Below are 16,179 nucleotides of genomic sequence, written 5' to 3' on the forward strand. Positions count from 1 at the left end.
TTTAAACAGTGACAGGTCTTGTCCTTTCCCTGGCTCAGGAGCACTCTAAGTTCTTTCACCACAAAGCTATCAAGAATCACAATATTTATAACAGTGTTGTGCTTGAAAGTGACATTATATATAATCCTAAGGAATATTCTATTACATTAGAAGTTAATAAATGTATGCCATGCTCAAGGGGAAGGAATTATACAAAGGCATGAATTCCAGGAGGTGAGGATCACTGGGGGCTATCTTAAAAGCTGTCTATCATATAGACACTGAATACCTGGATATAAGTGAGATGCTGAATGTCAAACAGTTGAGACAGATTTGGGGAAGATCCCATCTTCTTTGTGAATGCTTCTTCACATTCTTTAGAAGTGGGAGAGTACTACGTAGCATGGAAAGAAAAATAGGGAAAGTACACAAGGTATACATGAGAACGCAGCACAGTAGATCTCTAAAAAAGCCTCAGTAGTCCAAGTACAACCAAATGAACAGTCACTTTTAAAGGAAACAGAAAGTGTTGAGAAGGTGAAGAAATTCTAGCAGGGATAATGTGTACTAGTTAGTGAGTGCTTAAAAAAAGAGGGTGCCCCTAGCATATGCTAGGCTCAAAAAATTATTAAATTAAGCTTTCATACATTTGAAGTTTATACAGTACCTGCATTTTACAGCTCTCCCTCAAAAACATTTTCATAATTTGTCTTCATGAGAATGTAATATTTGCTTTGTAGTGCACATGTATAAAATCTACTGAGGGTTAAACACAGACGATGGTTAGAAGTTAGTAAGTAGAAGTGATCAAAGCTGGGTTTAGAGGGAAGAAATTAGGGGAAAAAATGAAGGGTCTACCTACTTAGACTATGGTCTGATTCTACAGAATGAATTCTTAAGTGAATGATTCCATAACTGAAGAAACAAATCAACACTTCATTTATGATTTAGGTACATCTCAGGAATTGTCTATTTAACTTATTTAATGATATATTTCATTGCCATATTTATTCTCAAGAGAGCTTCTATTACAAGACAAAAACACTTGCAAAATTAATTTTTCTTTCCTTTGCTTTCCCTTACCTTCTTCTTTCCCTTCTCATCCCATTCCATTCATTCGACACCACTCAGTCCCTATGAGCCAGGAGTGTGCCCAGCGCAGATATACAATGTCCTTATTCAGTAATCAGAAACAGTATAAAAAAATAGTGTGTAAATGTATTTGCAGAAACTATTCTAACATTCAAATTCTTTCAGCACAAGTGTATCTAAATTTAAATTGAACAATTATATAAACATTATACCCAAACAAACCAAAATTCTAAATTCACCAGTATTTTTACTATATGATAATTCTCGCAATAACTCAGAGCAAGAGCATGGCCAAACAAAGGCATTTCCTTTTCATATCCAAAAACTAAGGTTTGGCTTCTGATTCTATTATGCAACAGTTGTGAGATCTTAGGCAAATCACAGATTTCTCCTGGTGTGTAAAGTGTATATTTACTATATTATATACCTCCAAAACTTGTGGTGAAGACAACTAGTAAATGATAAAATATTAGAGAACTATTGAATAGTTTACACAAATGCACTTTTAACAAGGTTTTGTGCCAGTTGAAAACATTCTATTTAATACCTTAAGGTTTCAGTACATCATTTGTGAATTATTTTTAACTATCACACAAAGCTGACATGCTAGTGCTAAGGTCACTACTACAGGTTGGGTCATTGTGTGATACGCTCCATGCTCTGGCTGTTGTGCCCCTGCCCCTCATTTACATCTTATATAAGGATGTTGGTGTAACACTGTATAAGAAATATCACAGAGCTAGAAAAAGGCACATGACTATGAAGTTACATAGAAGTCACAAGGAAGATAATTCTCACCATAACCATTCTTTGCATACAGAGTTAGGATTAAAGTGATTGCTGCCCAAATAGTCTTATTCAACCTACAAAGGCTGACATTGGATTCCCATGTTTTATTGTCTATGATCCAGCTTCAAACTGTTCATGCTTAGGAGGAACCATCAGTCACATGACAACAACCTGTTTGTTGCTGGTGACACACAAAGGTACATCTTTTGAGTATCTTTCTAGACTGCTTCCCAAATCAGTTTGCTATGTAGCAAGGATTTATCTATCATGCTTTTAAAAATCAAACCTCTGCCTTATAGGGACAGGGTCATGAAGAGCTGGATTTGAAATAGGGGCCACTATGTTCCAAACCCCACAATTTACTTGACCGTCCAAACTTAGGTAAGCTGAAACAATGCTCTAAAAGCTGGATATCTGTAGGTCTTATGGATTTCATAGTCATTCAAATCTTCGTCTTTTAGTCTTTAGTTTTACCTAAAACTCAGTTTTACTGCCACTAGACTATTAACTTTCCTCAAAACCCATTAGATTTGATACAATGGAAAATGTTCAGTTTTATTGTTTAAATTTCTTGACTTCATCATGATTTATTACTTTAATAATAAGCTCCAAGGGAAAAAATTCTTTTATGACACAAGATTGTCTCCATATCTCACACAGCTTAATAAAGTTTTCTTCTTATTCAACATATATTCAAATAGGTAGAAACTAGTTTAATTTTAGTACATCACAAAAGAATATACAAATTGAGCTGCCAAGTAATTTTAATTACTGCAAAATAATTGAGCTTCAAAATAATTTAACTATAATTACAAATTAAATATTATAAAATCCAATTCTCCTTATCAAATCCCATATTTGTAATTATTTTAGTTTGAACTCCACTATTAATGATTATATTTAATTAAAAATAAAAAATTCGTGCCTTAGCTGGCATAGCTCTGTGGATTGAGCACGGGTTGTGAACCAAAGTGTTGCAGGTTCGATTCCCAGTCAGGGTACATGCCTGGGTTGCAGGCCATGGCCCCCAGCAACCGCACATTGATGTTTCTCTTTCTCTCTCTATCTCCCTTCCTTCCCTCTCTAAAAATAAATAAATAAAATCTTAAAAATAAAATGTAACTGTTTGGGGTAATAAAATTTAAATGAATGAATGAATGAATGAATGAATAAATAAAAATAAAAAATAAAAAACTCAATGTGGCCAAAATCAGAGTGCATATTTTCTTTCTGTAACAAAATATGAATGCTGTTTAAAAGTTTTAAATAAATTACTATAAACTGTATTTAGATTACTTATGCCAATGTATTTTTATTACTGACATTATGGATAGATGTTACTAAATAGAAGCTAATTAACACCTATTTTCATACTTGTAATCAAAACAAAAGTACAAAAACAAATCGTTAGCCATTACAAAGTTATATATATTTTGAATTAGAATCCAACATGCTTTACAGGAATTTCAGTATCAGTCCTTTATTTTACAGATGATGATAACAGAGAATTAAATATTTTTGCTTTTAAAAGAGTCTGGTCTCACGTTAAAGCACAGTGATGGGTCACATTAAATGACTTCCACTTACTCATTCAATAAATATATACTAACCACCTACTACATGTCAGATGGTTGTAATGAACTCCAAAAACACAATGACGAAAGGAGTAAAGACACAGTTCCTCCTTCATGGAGCTTACTCTTGTGGGGGAGAGAGACTTCAATCAAATAATCCTAAAAATAAATGTGAAATTATGAACAGTGGTATTGATAGTTATACTGACAGCCTATCTCAAGGAGCAAAGTGAGTGGTTAAGAGCATGGGGTCTAGGATTAAATAGTCTAAACTGAAATGCCAGTGCAGTTACTTCCTAGCTATGTATATTTAGATGACATGCTTCATTGTTAGGTATTACTACACACTCTCTTCTATAATATAGGACTAATAATATCTGGCTCGTAGGGTTGTAAACATTAAATGTATCAATTGACAGAAAATATTTAGAATAGTTCCTGGCCACACAGTAAGCACTCAATAAACAAAGACTATTATTTTAAGAGAAGCTGAAAATTGGAACTTGTGTATAGGCCAGGCTGCCAGTTTGGTAGTTGGATTGTAGAAGGCAGCAGGTCACACAAGGCCTTGTAGGTCATGGTCAGGCTTTGAGTCTTTATCACAGAGCAATGCTAAGCCATGTAAAAATACGGAAGTGATATAATCAAATGGAATTGTTTTTTCCTTTTTAAAGAACTAGCACTTGGGGACAACTGAGTTCCCCAAGTGAGAGGAGATATGAGCATGTTAGACCAGTTGGTTTACAGTAATAATATCTTACTATATTTTATTCTGATTGGCAGTTGTAGAACTTTCCTACTGTAAGCACTCCCTTCTAACAAGTCCATCTGGGCTATGCTGACACCCCACTTATCACAAGTTTTCAAGTGCTTACAGAAGTAGGCAATCTTTTGTTTATTGCACTTACCTACAACTACATTTCAAAGAATAGCTCCATAGCTAACAACCTGCTTATAAAGGAGGAAAGTGCACTTATTACAACTTTCTAAAAAGTCAGTTGATATAAAGTCAATTATCATCATCTTTATCACAAGAAATACATCAGAGGCTTAAGTAAGGTCCTCTTTGAAAAAGGAATACAGATGCATATCCAACATGGAACAGGCAGTTTGGTCATTAAAGTTCAACATGCACAAACAAAGGAAAAAAATCTTGAGACTAAAATACATACATATTAAGAAGAAATGCTAATCCTGAACTATAAACATCTCTAACATACTTGCCAAACCAAGAGAGCAGAACCTCAATGCTTTGGTTCTCAAAGGCAAGTAACTGATACCAAATTAGGTCAGTATCAAAAGGCTCTGAAAAATGTGCAACTATTAGTGTTCCTATTATGTTTACTTTTTAATGTTAACACCCATACCACAGATTCACCAGTCAGCTGGCAACAGATTAGAAAATAAAACTCAAATCAGCTGATAATAAATTTTACTGGCAGTTTTAAAATACTTGGCAGAACTCTTGATGAAAACCAGTAACTTTCAGATATGTTAATTTCTCTATCTCCTAATTTTACCCATATAAATTCTTAGAGTAGAATATAATTCCACAAATTCAACTGATTATAATAAGTGTTGATAAAAAAATACAAGAGTTAAAAATAATAATTAACTTTACCCACAGTATTTTTTTTAAATAGGACTTTGTAAGTTTCAAAATACTAACCAACAAAAAACACTCTTCCAGATAGTAGATTCCTCAAACAATACCTCTATGAACAAAATTTTACTTTCCAACCTGCCACACTGACAGTCTGTATAATAATATTATGATGTTATATACAGGGTGGGACAATTTGATTAACCAAATGTGGACAGTGGATACATATTAGCACAGACAGATAATTAAGGCATAACAGACCCCAGTTAACTAATCTATAAACTTTACTGATATTACTCTAAGTAGAATAAAATATCTCTAACATTAACAATGATGCTTTAATATCTGACACTGAGGCTATAAACTAATTTGGCACCATTTCAATAATACAGATGGTGGATAATGCTTATTTGTATAATCAGTTTTGCTGTTTTTATGTGTTATCAGGCAGTCATGTATTTTACTCATACATTATCATCCATTCCTACAAAATTTTCTTTCTGCAAAAGTAATTATAGTATTTGTAATAAAAATACTTGAAATAAAGCAATTAAAAATGGGCAAAAAATTTCAACATTTTTCAAAAGAACATATAAAAATGGCCAATAAGCATATGAAAACATGCTCGAATGACTAAATTAGGAAAATGTAAATCAAAACTATAATGAGTTATCACTTTACACTGGCTAGGAAAGCTGTAATTAAAAACAGACAATACCAAGTGTGGGTGAGAATGCAGAAAACTGGAACCCTCAGATATTGTTGATGGAAAAGTAAAACAGTGCAGCTGCTTTGGAAACAGTTTGGCAGTTTTTTTAAAATAGTTAAACATAGCCCTGGCTGGTGTGTCTCAGTGGATTGAGTGCAAGCCTGTGAACCAAAGGGTCAGGGCACATGGCTGGGTTGCAGTCCAGGTCCTCAGTAGGGGGTGTGTGAGAGGCAACCACACACTGATGTTTCTCTCCCTCTCTTCCTCTCTCCCTTCACCTCCCTCTAAAAATAAATAAATAAAATTATTTGTAAAAGTTAGACATAAAGTTATCGTATACCCAGCAACTCACTCCTGGGTGTGTACCTGGAAGAACTGAAAACATACCTACAGAAAAACACACAAAAATGCTCACAGTAGCATTTTCTTAATAGCCAAACATGAAAACAACCCAAATGTTAATCAGCTGATAACTAGATAAGCAAAATGTAATATATCCATAATAGAATATTACGTCATAAAAAGAAATTACTGATTCATGCTAACATGAATGAATCCTGAAAACATTATGTTACACAAGAGAGGCCTGGCACAAAAGTACATATATTGCATGATTATATGAAATGTCCAGAATAGGCATATCTATACAGATAGAAAGTTAGTAGTTCCCAGTGACTGGCAGGAAAGAGAAATGGAGACTGACTGCTAAACAGATACAGGGTTTATTTGGGGGTGATGAAAATGTCCTGGAATCATACAGTGATGCACAACTTTGTAAATGTTCTAAAAACTACTGACTTGTTCACTGTAAAGAATGAATTTTATGGTTTGTGAATTTTACCTCAATTTTAAAAAGCACTTAAATTTTTGCTTTTAAAATTTCATTACTTTGCTATTTACATAATTTTTGTTTAAACGTTTGGGATTTTTTTCTCTAAAGAAATACTGGCATTTTAATAAATGATCATATGTAAACAAATTATTTGTAAACAAAGATTCTACATAGCAGTGATTTTCAAATTTTTTCATCTCACGGCACACATATAAACTAATTACTAAAATTCTGCAGCACACACAAAAATATATTTTTTGGCCACCCGACAACAAAAAAATAGGTATAACTTTGACTCATTCACACCAGATGTCTATTGTTGTATTGGCTGTTGTTATTTTTACTTGACAATCTAAGGGAAAAGAGGTCAGTGCCCCTAACTAGTCAGGCATTGCATGTTTTAAAAATTCTCAAGGTACACCAGTGTGCCTCTTGCTGCATGCACACCAGTTGAAAATCACTGCTATTTCAGGATGCAAATTTTAAAGGTTGCTAGTTCCTTAAAATTAAGAAGGAAGCAATGAACAGAAATCAGGAAAACCTCTGAGCTGGCGCTGACTTCTGAGTAGAATAGGACAGGTATGCCTTCCTGACCTAGGGAGATATGGGATTAGTCTATAATTTGGTTCCACAGTGAAACAGTAGCAGTTCTGAGCTAGAGTTTGAGAAGACAGATTGAGTCCCTTTCTTTCTGACCTCCTCCTCAGCTGACAAAGGGCAAAGCTGAGAAAGAAAGATTTAAGCCACCTAGCAGCCCTGGTTGACACCAGAACTGATACAAAACTGGGAAGCAAAGTGATGGGCAAGCCCTGAGTTTTTGGCTTTCGACATTAAATCAAATAATCATGAGAAATGGACTGAAAAATTTTTCTCCTTAAAGATACAAAAAGAATTTGGAGTAACGAGCCCTGGCTAGTGTAGCTCAGTGGACTGAACGTGGGCTGTGAACCAAAGGGTCACTGGTTCGATTCCCACTCAAGGTACATGCCTGGGTTGCAGGCCAGATCCCCAGTTGGGGGTGCATGAAAGGACACCACACATTGATGTTTTTCTCCCACTCTTTAGAAAAAAAAGAACAAAGAAATTGGAGTAAAGAATAAGGCAACAAAGATAAGGGAAGTACAAAATTTGCAAACCTCTAAAAGAGAAATCATAGCCTTTAGAAGTACATTTCTATTTCATGTGTTGGGGATAAAAAGGATCACTTGTTTGGGTCACACAGTAAGTCAAAGACCAAATAATAAATCAAAGAGTAATTAATATTTGTAAACTCTTATTTTGCTGTCATCAATGACAGAAAAAAATTACCACCTGTTGGAAGTTAATGAAGTTTTTTCCCCTTAAAATGGTTGCTTTTTATTGAATTTCTTTTCCAAATTGATAAATATCTCAGGTCTTCTTTTAAGTACAAAAATTTCAAACTAACTATGGAAGCTTAAATAAAAATATATCAGTGAAAAACAAAATTTAAAATTTATACTGCATTTAAGTTAGCTAATGAATATCTAAATTGATGGAGAGTATATAGTACTGAAAAAAAAATAATGCTGCTTAAGTAACTCCTACTAATGGAAAAAGAAAAGTAATAGAAAACTCCTGGAGAATGCTGACTTGGGAGCTCAGCCCAGAAAAGTAATGGGAATAAGTTTCTTACGAAGTACTTAGTGGGTGGAATTTATTAACTCTAAAGGGGAGGGGGGAGGAGACATAAGAAATCAATCATAACAAAATTTTCAGCATTTATAAGCCCATATTTATAAAAATATATAAATGTAGTAAAAATAAAAATGTAATGAAAAGGATAAACACCAACTTCAGAAGCCCTAAGCAAATCTAGTAAAACAGGAGTTCTTAAATTTGAAGGCTAGTTTCAGGGGTATTCATTATATTACTCTCTCTACTTTCCTATATTTGAAATATTGCCTAAAAACCCTAAACAGAAAGTCTTATGATCATTAGTGATCACCAGTTTCAATTAGTCCAAAAGTCCAAATTATGTTTTGGAACAACTACCAAAATATAATGTGGATAATTCATATATTGTTTGTGTTTCACCATGCTGATCAAGGTTTGAACCACTGCTAATAGCTTAGGTAATTCAGCCAAAATATTTACCAAGTTACTTAATAGAAAAAGATAAAACACTGCCAAGGTAGAGTGGTGGACAGCAGTAGGCAGATGACACATACTAATGACTGCATTTGTCTTGATTAGTACAGCAACTCTAAAATGTGTGACTACCTTTCAGTAATGTTCAAAGTGTTTATTAAACTTTGAAATTCAAAATCAGAGTATGTTACTAACATAGTATGTTAATCATAGTATGTCATAGTATGAGCACCTCATTTTACAATATTCAAACTCACTGAGTGGGAGAAGTAAAACATACAACTAAGGTATAGAAGAAATTCTTTTGACTCCTTCGCTAATTAAAAACAAACTCAAAATAACCTAAGTAATGATGACGTATTTATAATCTGGGATAAAGCTAAAAGTCTTCTTTTTCTGACAGCCTCACATCTGGTAGGTAACATGAGGTTAAACTTCAAACCACACCCTTTCAAAAACAAAACTGCAAATTTAAGATCTCAAACCTTTGCCAGTCTATTTTAGAAGACTGAAAATGTTTTTGCTTGAACTAGAAACTTCTCTTTAAAACACAAGAGCTGAGAGAATAAACTTTGTCCCTGACTTATTAGTAACATATATGAAGCATTACTATGGTTATCAACTTATTTATTTGCAGTCCTCAGAAGCCAACCCCTACAGCTTAACAGTCATGGAACTTTATCCATTTTTTTAAATTGGAAATTATTACTAGGAAATTGAACCTCAGCCTAATCCCAGTTGATTGATATAACAACAGATTTTCAGGGAACCTGGATGTAAGACTGGTACTTCACTTTTCTTTAGTACCTTGGTCTGTCCCTTGTTGCTTCACTTTCAGAAAATCAGCCTGCAATTAATATTCCAAAGGCATGGGAGCTGATACTTCTGCTACAGGGAAGTAGTTCCTTTATTCTGACATGGTTTTCTTCCAATTCCCTATTTGTAAAAAACACATCTCCAGATGAGTTTGCCTAGATCATTTGGTTTTTAAATTTTTTGGAGGGGAAGGAAGGGAGGGAGTTTTATCTAAATTAGCTAATGGGAAGCATGATGCTTTGCCCCAGATGCTGCTATTGGAACAAAAGTTTTGAGAAAGCTTCCTGTGGCCTTGCAACAGCTGGGCTCACCATCAACTGCTGTCAAGAAGTTTTCTACCTCTTCTTGGTGCACATAATGGGGCAGATAGTATACTAAAAGCTTATGGAATGTAATGAGCTCTCATGTGTGTCTTCCCTATCAGGCACAACTTTATGCATGTAGACACCTAGGAGTTTGAGAGGTTCGAGCCAAACCAAGAGATCAAGTTCAGACTCTAGACCTAAAGACTGGGCTATTGCCAGTGCTCCTAAATCAGAGATACTGAACAAGCCCTCAAAGATATTTGTAGTTATTGATAATTTTATTGCTCTCCTTTAATATAATGACTAATGATACCAGCTGATTCCTATACTGAATTTGTTTCTGGTCACCAACAAATTCAGGATAGGAACAAGTCTTGTACCTTATAATAAAAAAGCTTTCTGTAACAACAGCAACAACAAAATACACCATAACCTTGTGATAAAGTGCCTCACAACTATACAAATTTGGATAATGTGAATTCATACATTTAAAAAATGTATTACATAACCATACTGGCACCCAAACTCCTAGAATAAGTGACTGGCTAGTTTTGTAGGCAGACTTAGTTTAGTGACTTCATTAACCTTGTAATGATCCAACTCCACATTTCACAGTACTGAATTTTTTTTTTGGTATCCAACTAATACTATCATGTCAGGGTTTGACTATGCCACCTAAGAGATTATTTTTCAATTGGTTAGTTAGGTAGCACAAACAACCCCAAGTTTAATTCATAGATGAAAATAAAATGACCACAAGATATAATACTCAAAACAACAAACTGACTGAATTACACCAACAGAAGACAAATCCTGATACAAATTTCTTTAGCACTTCATTCACTGCCACCTCACCAATTTCTTTTTTACAATTTCTGGGGCCTAGGATTTTGTTCAATAGTAACTTCTCATTTACTGTCAACATCGCAGTGCACCACTGGACCAACGCTTCAAGTACTAAGGTCAGCTACTAACACAAAGTAGAAGTGGGTTAGGTGTTTACATCAAGATAATAAACCCAAGAACAGAGAGAGAGCCATTGGGATAGTTTTGGTCACACAGTGAGAATAAATGATTTAGGGACCAACTGCTTGAGTGATTTTATATTGAACATTTGAATCATTAAGAGAAATGATTTATATTGCATTTACTTTCCAGAAAAAGGTATATTTTGAATATGTAAAACAGACTGATTCTATTTTTTGAAGACACTTGAGTGTCAAACTAGGCTACATCTGGATTCTATAACACGTGTATGTGAGTGTGTGTTTAGTACTTCCAAAACTTACAAGCATAAAGTAGCAATTACTATATAAAGTTTAAAAAATACTCAGCCTGCCCTGGTTGGTGTAGCTCAGTGGACTGAGCACAGGCCTGTGAACCAAAAGGTCACTCACTGGTTCAATTCCCAGTCCGAGCACATGCCTGGGTTGTGGGCTGGGTCCCCAGTAGGGCGTGCACAAGAGGCAACTACACATTGATGTTTCTCTCCCTTTCTTTCTCCTTCCCTTCCCCCCTCTCTAAAAATAAATAAATAAAATCTTTCAAACAATAAAAAATATTCAACCTAAAATCAAACACATAAAATGAGAGAAAGAGATGTTAATTCTCAATAAGCTCAATGTATCTTTTATGATCTGGCTGATAACTTTGAGATATTCACACAGTATCTGGTTTAGGCTTCAGGTCAAGACTTATTAGGTCTGTTTCTCAGCTGAGAGACAGACCTGCTTTGGAGACGAGGTGACAAAAATATTCATAATATGGATTCCATAGATGCTGCACACCTGTCACTGTTTCCTGACACTCAACCTGAAGTCAATCTCCCTAGTAACTCCCACAGTAACCTAAGGCAAGGTGATCACTGGAACAGAAAGCTGATTGTCTTAAGAAGTAAGGCAGAGATGTGGCCTACAGAGGGAATCTGGCACCCGCCAAGTGAAGGACTCAGCCTGCAAAGACGGTTCTGAAAAAGGATGACCAGACTACAGACACAACCACGGAGGAAAGTATCTAGCCTCCTGATCCAGGCATGCAGATGAATCTAAATGAGCACATCTCCAGACTTCAGGTTCTTCACATATAAAAAGAAGGGATAACATAAGGTGATTGCTAACATCCTTCCTTGGTCCAAAAGTCTTTGATTATCTAAGTATTAAGCTCACCAGCAGTATCCTCACAGTTATCCTCAAATAAGTGTGGTCATTATATCTGTGCTTTAACTTTAAGGTAACCATAAATTTTAAAAGGAATTTGATTACTTTCAACAAAATGCTAAAGGTGCTCACCTCTCAACGGAGGTAAATATAGTGGGTTTTACTTTTTTCTTTTGTGCTTCTCTGCATTTGAAGATTTTTCTACAAAAGTATGAATCACATAATTTAAAAAGTTATTTAAAAAGCAAATTTTTCTGTATTTAAGATAGCAGTTCTCGAATCCAAGACTAACATTATTTTATTTCAATTAAAATTTAGATGATGAGTCTCAATTCAAAAGTACAGTAAAGGAATGGTAAAATGTGACATGACAGCACATTTTTGCTATTCAAATGGATGATGATAACCAGTAACACAAATGTAAACCTGTAATCATATCTTTAAAAATTAGTTACTGAGATATGACCACATGAATACGTTCATGCACCAATGATTTCCTGATCTCATTTAAAAAGATTCAGTGTACGAGTTCTATGAAAGGAAAGTAAGTGCTTTAACGGGTTAAGTTAAAAAGAAAAGAAAAAAAGGCTTCAGGTCAAGATAGAGGTGTAGGTAGACACGCTTTGCCTCCTCATGCAACCACAGTGAGAATTACAACTAAACCTCAAAATAAGTAACATGCAGAACTGTCAGAAAATTGAACTGTATGGAAGTCCGACAACCAAGGATTTAAAGTCACATTCATCCAGATGAGTAGGAGGGGTGGAGACAGGCCAAGAGACAAGGGGATGCAGTGCAGCACAGAGAAGCAGCAGTGGCGGCAGAAGAGGTGGTCCCACATTCACATATGGTGGATAGCAATTGGGAGGGATATCTTGGAAGCCAGCAATCCCAGTTCCAGGCCAGACTGCACAGCCCAGTGTTTCAGTGCCAGGAAAATAAATCCCCGTGACTTCTAGCTGTAAAAACCAGTGGGGGTTGGGGCAGCCTAAGCAACTACTGGATTTTCAGGAGACTCTGCTTAAAGGGCCCACATGGTCTTAAAACATTTACAAACCCACTGGCTCTGGGACTCACCACCAGGGTGCAAGTCACACACAGGGAGTGGGTGAAGTGACTAGAAATGGGGCGAGTGCCTGGCAAACCTGCAGAAGCCACACAGTGACACTGTCCCCTCTCTGAGTCCTCCTTCCACACAGAGCCACAAGGCAGTGAAGCAGGTTGTCTGGTCCTGGCAATTACCTAAGGCATCGCCCCACACAATTTACCGGTGCCTTTTCTGTAACAGACCACACTACTAAGAGAGGGAGTCAAAGCAGCTCTACCTAATACACAGAAACAAACACAGGGAGGACGCCAAATCGAGAGAAAGAAATATGGCCCAAATGAAAGTACAGGACAAAAACCCAGAGAAAGAGCTAAATGAAATGGTGATAATCAACCTATCAGATGCAGAGTTCAAAACCTGGTGATTGCGATGCTCAAAGAACTCACTGAGTACAGCAACAGCACATAGGAAGAAATGAAGGTTACACTAAGTGAAATAAGAAAAATCCACAGGGAATCAACAGTGAAGGGGAGGAAGCCAGGATTCAAATCAATGATTTGGAACATAAGGAAGAAATAACCACTCAACCAGAATGGCAAGAAGAAACAAGAATTCAAAACAACAAGGATAATGTAAGAAGCCTCTCCAAAAGTACCAACATCTGAATCACAGGGATGCCAGAAAGAGGAGAGGAAGAGGAAGAAATTGAAAACTTACTTGAAAAAACAATGAAAGAAAACTTCCCTAATTTGGCAATGTAAATACATATACAAGTCCAGGAAGCACAGAGAGTCCCAAACAAGACGGATGCAAAGAGGCCCACTCCAAGACACATCATAATTAAAATACCAAAGGTTAAAGATAAAGAGAATCTTAAGAGAAGCAAGAGAAAAGCCACGAGTTACCTACAAACCAATTCCCATAAGAATATCAGCTGATTTCTCAAAAGAAACATTGCAGGCAACAAAGGACTGGCAAGAAGTATTCAGACGAAAAGCAAGGACCTACAACTTAGATTATTCTATCCAGTAAAGCTATCATTTAGAATGGAAGGGCAGATAAAATGCTTCCCAGACAAGATAAAGCTAAAGGAGTTCATCATCACAAAGCCATTATTATGTGAAATGTTAAAGGAACTTATTTAAAAAAAAAGATAAAAAATATGAACATTAAAAGGGCAACAAATTCACAACTATCAACAACTGAATCTAAAACAAACTAAGCAAACAACTAGAACAGGAAAAGAATCGCAGATATAGAGATAATTTGGAGGGTTATTGCCTGGGATGGGGAAGGAAGAAAATGAGGGACAAGGTTCAGGGATTAAGAAGCATAATTGGTATGTACAAAATAGATAGCGGGATGTTAAGAATAGTATAGAAAACATAGAAGCCAAAGAACTTACATGCACCACCCATGGACATGAATTAAGTGGGGGGGGTTGCTAGAGGGAAGGGGGTACTGGGTGGAGGGAGACAAAGGGGGAAAATTGGGACAACTGTAATAGCAAAATCAATAAAATATATTTTTTAAAAAAGAAAAAAAGGACTTTCTTTTTCCTTCATTTCAATTTGTGCTAACTTTTGGGGGGGAAGGGAAAAGCAAAGAACCATTTGAAAATCCATTGAAAGCTTCAGCTCCTCTCAAAAAAGTGTTAAGTCTCCATGATTTTGTAAATTGTACCTAATATATAGAACTATTTCAAATGTAGTGAATATTTATGTGAATTATAACTGTCTGTACTGAGTTGAAATTCCCCAGAATCAGAACCCAAGACAGGACTTGAGTGCAAGAAACTGACTTGAGAGGTGGACAAGTGAGATAGACCAGGGAAACAAGTCAATACAGGCTGCATTAATGAGTAAGTTACTGCTGTGAGCAATGGGTGTCATGCCCTCTGAGGACTCCTGGGAGCACACAGAGGGCAGGCCTCAGAGATGTCACAACTAATGGCTGAAGAAGTTGGAGTACCTGTCCAGCTCCCTCTAGTTAATGGTTAAGGGCTACTCCTGGGGATAATAACTTGGCACTTCTGACCCAAACTTTCAACTGTGGCAGGGAAGGCCTTCAGGCTCAAAGTCCCAGAGGCTTGCAATTAGGAAGCTATTGGGTCAGAAGACAATAAATTTGTGGTGAGTGCCATGGGATGTGGCCAGGACACACACAAAATATGCTGTCACCACTAAGTACCAATGAGAAACATGAAATGCCCTTCCTCCTTAAAGTACAAACTACAAATACTTACTGAGCACCCATTCTGTGCCAGGAGCTCTGTTGGGCACTAATGATTTAGAAAAGGAATGAAGTCAGTTTCATGACTTTAGTCCACAATTTGGAGAAGACAGCACATAGACAGGTTATCAAAAATCCTCTAATAGAAGGATGTAAAAGTGGGGCCCAGGGTTCTGGCATTTCAAGTGGAAAGATTACCCTCTTCAAAGCAGCTATAATAAATAGTACATAACATTTCTTCCAGGAGTAAAGAAAAGCAGAGATCTCACCCTGATGACAGCAACAAAAACACCAAACAATCTGCCAATTCACAATTTTTTCAACTCATTAGAGTTGGAAACTCATTATAACCAACCTGCATGAAACAAAGGAAAGAGAGGCACTTGCAAGGATGAACTTGCTTACCTGGGGCAGATGCTGCTAAATGCTGTTAAAAAGAGCTAGAATTTTTACCATATTGGTAAAGAGTAAATGTAGGCAAGCAAGAGAACATAGTACCCTTAAGGCCTGGGACAGGAGGTGAAATATACACTCAGGTTTTTCTCTGTGGACCTTCCCAGCTGCTAGCATAAATGACCGGCCACAGTCCTGAGGCAGTCTCCACTAGGTGCATAGAGGAAGAACAGCTACTGTAAGAAAGGTACGAAATTCCTCCACCATCCTTTTCTCACTTCTACTATGGAACAAAAGCCTTAAACTGCTGAGGGGAGGACACAAACGAAGCACCCTGTCTTCCTTAGAACACTGGTGAAAGCCCATGTATGTCACACCATTTTATGAACAGTCTTGGACTTAAAAACAGCGTTCCTCTTAGAACCAACTTCAAGACACCGGTGGTCTCAATCTTCTTCAGCCAGGCCACTGGCCTAAGCCTCTCTTCACCAAACACTATGGAGCCACTCAGTGTAGATGAATCTTTCAGAGTCTTGGAGATG

The 16,179-nt window shown here is 36.3% G+C and overlaps 1 protein-coding gene across 13 annotated transcripts in view; it reads right to left on the minus strand.

The window, feature by feature from the left end:
- Nucleotides 1–16,179, minus strand: part of PKP4 (plakophilin 4) — a 254,638-nt gene that overhangs the window by 222,257 nt on the left and 16,202 nt on the right. The window lies entirely within an intron of this gene.

The sequence above is a fragment of the Phyllostomus hastatus genome, unplaced genomic scaffold, assembly GCF_019186645.2.
Source record: "Phyllostomus hastatus isolate PE091 unplaced genomic scaffold, TTU_PhHast_1.1 phas_contig_1, whole genome shotgun sequence".
Classification (NCBI taxonomy): domain Eukaryota; kingdom Metazoa; phylum Chordata; class Mammalia; order Chiroptera; family Phyllostomidae; genus Phyllostomus; species Phyllostomus hastatus.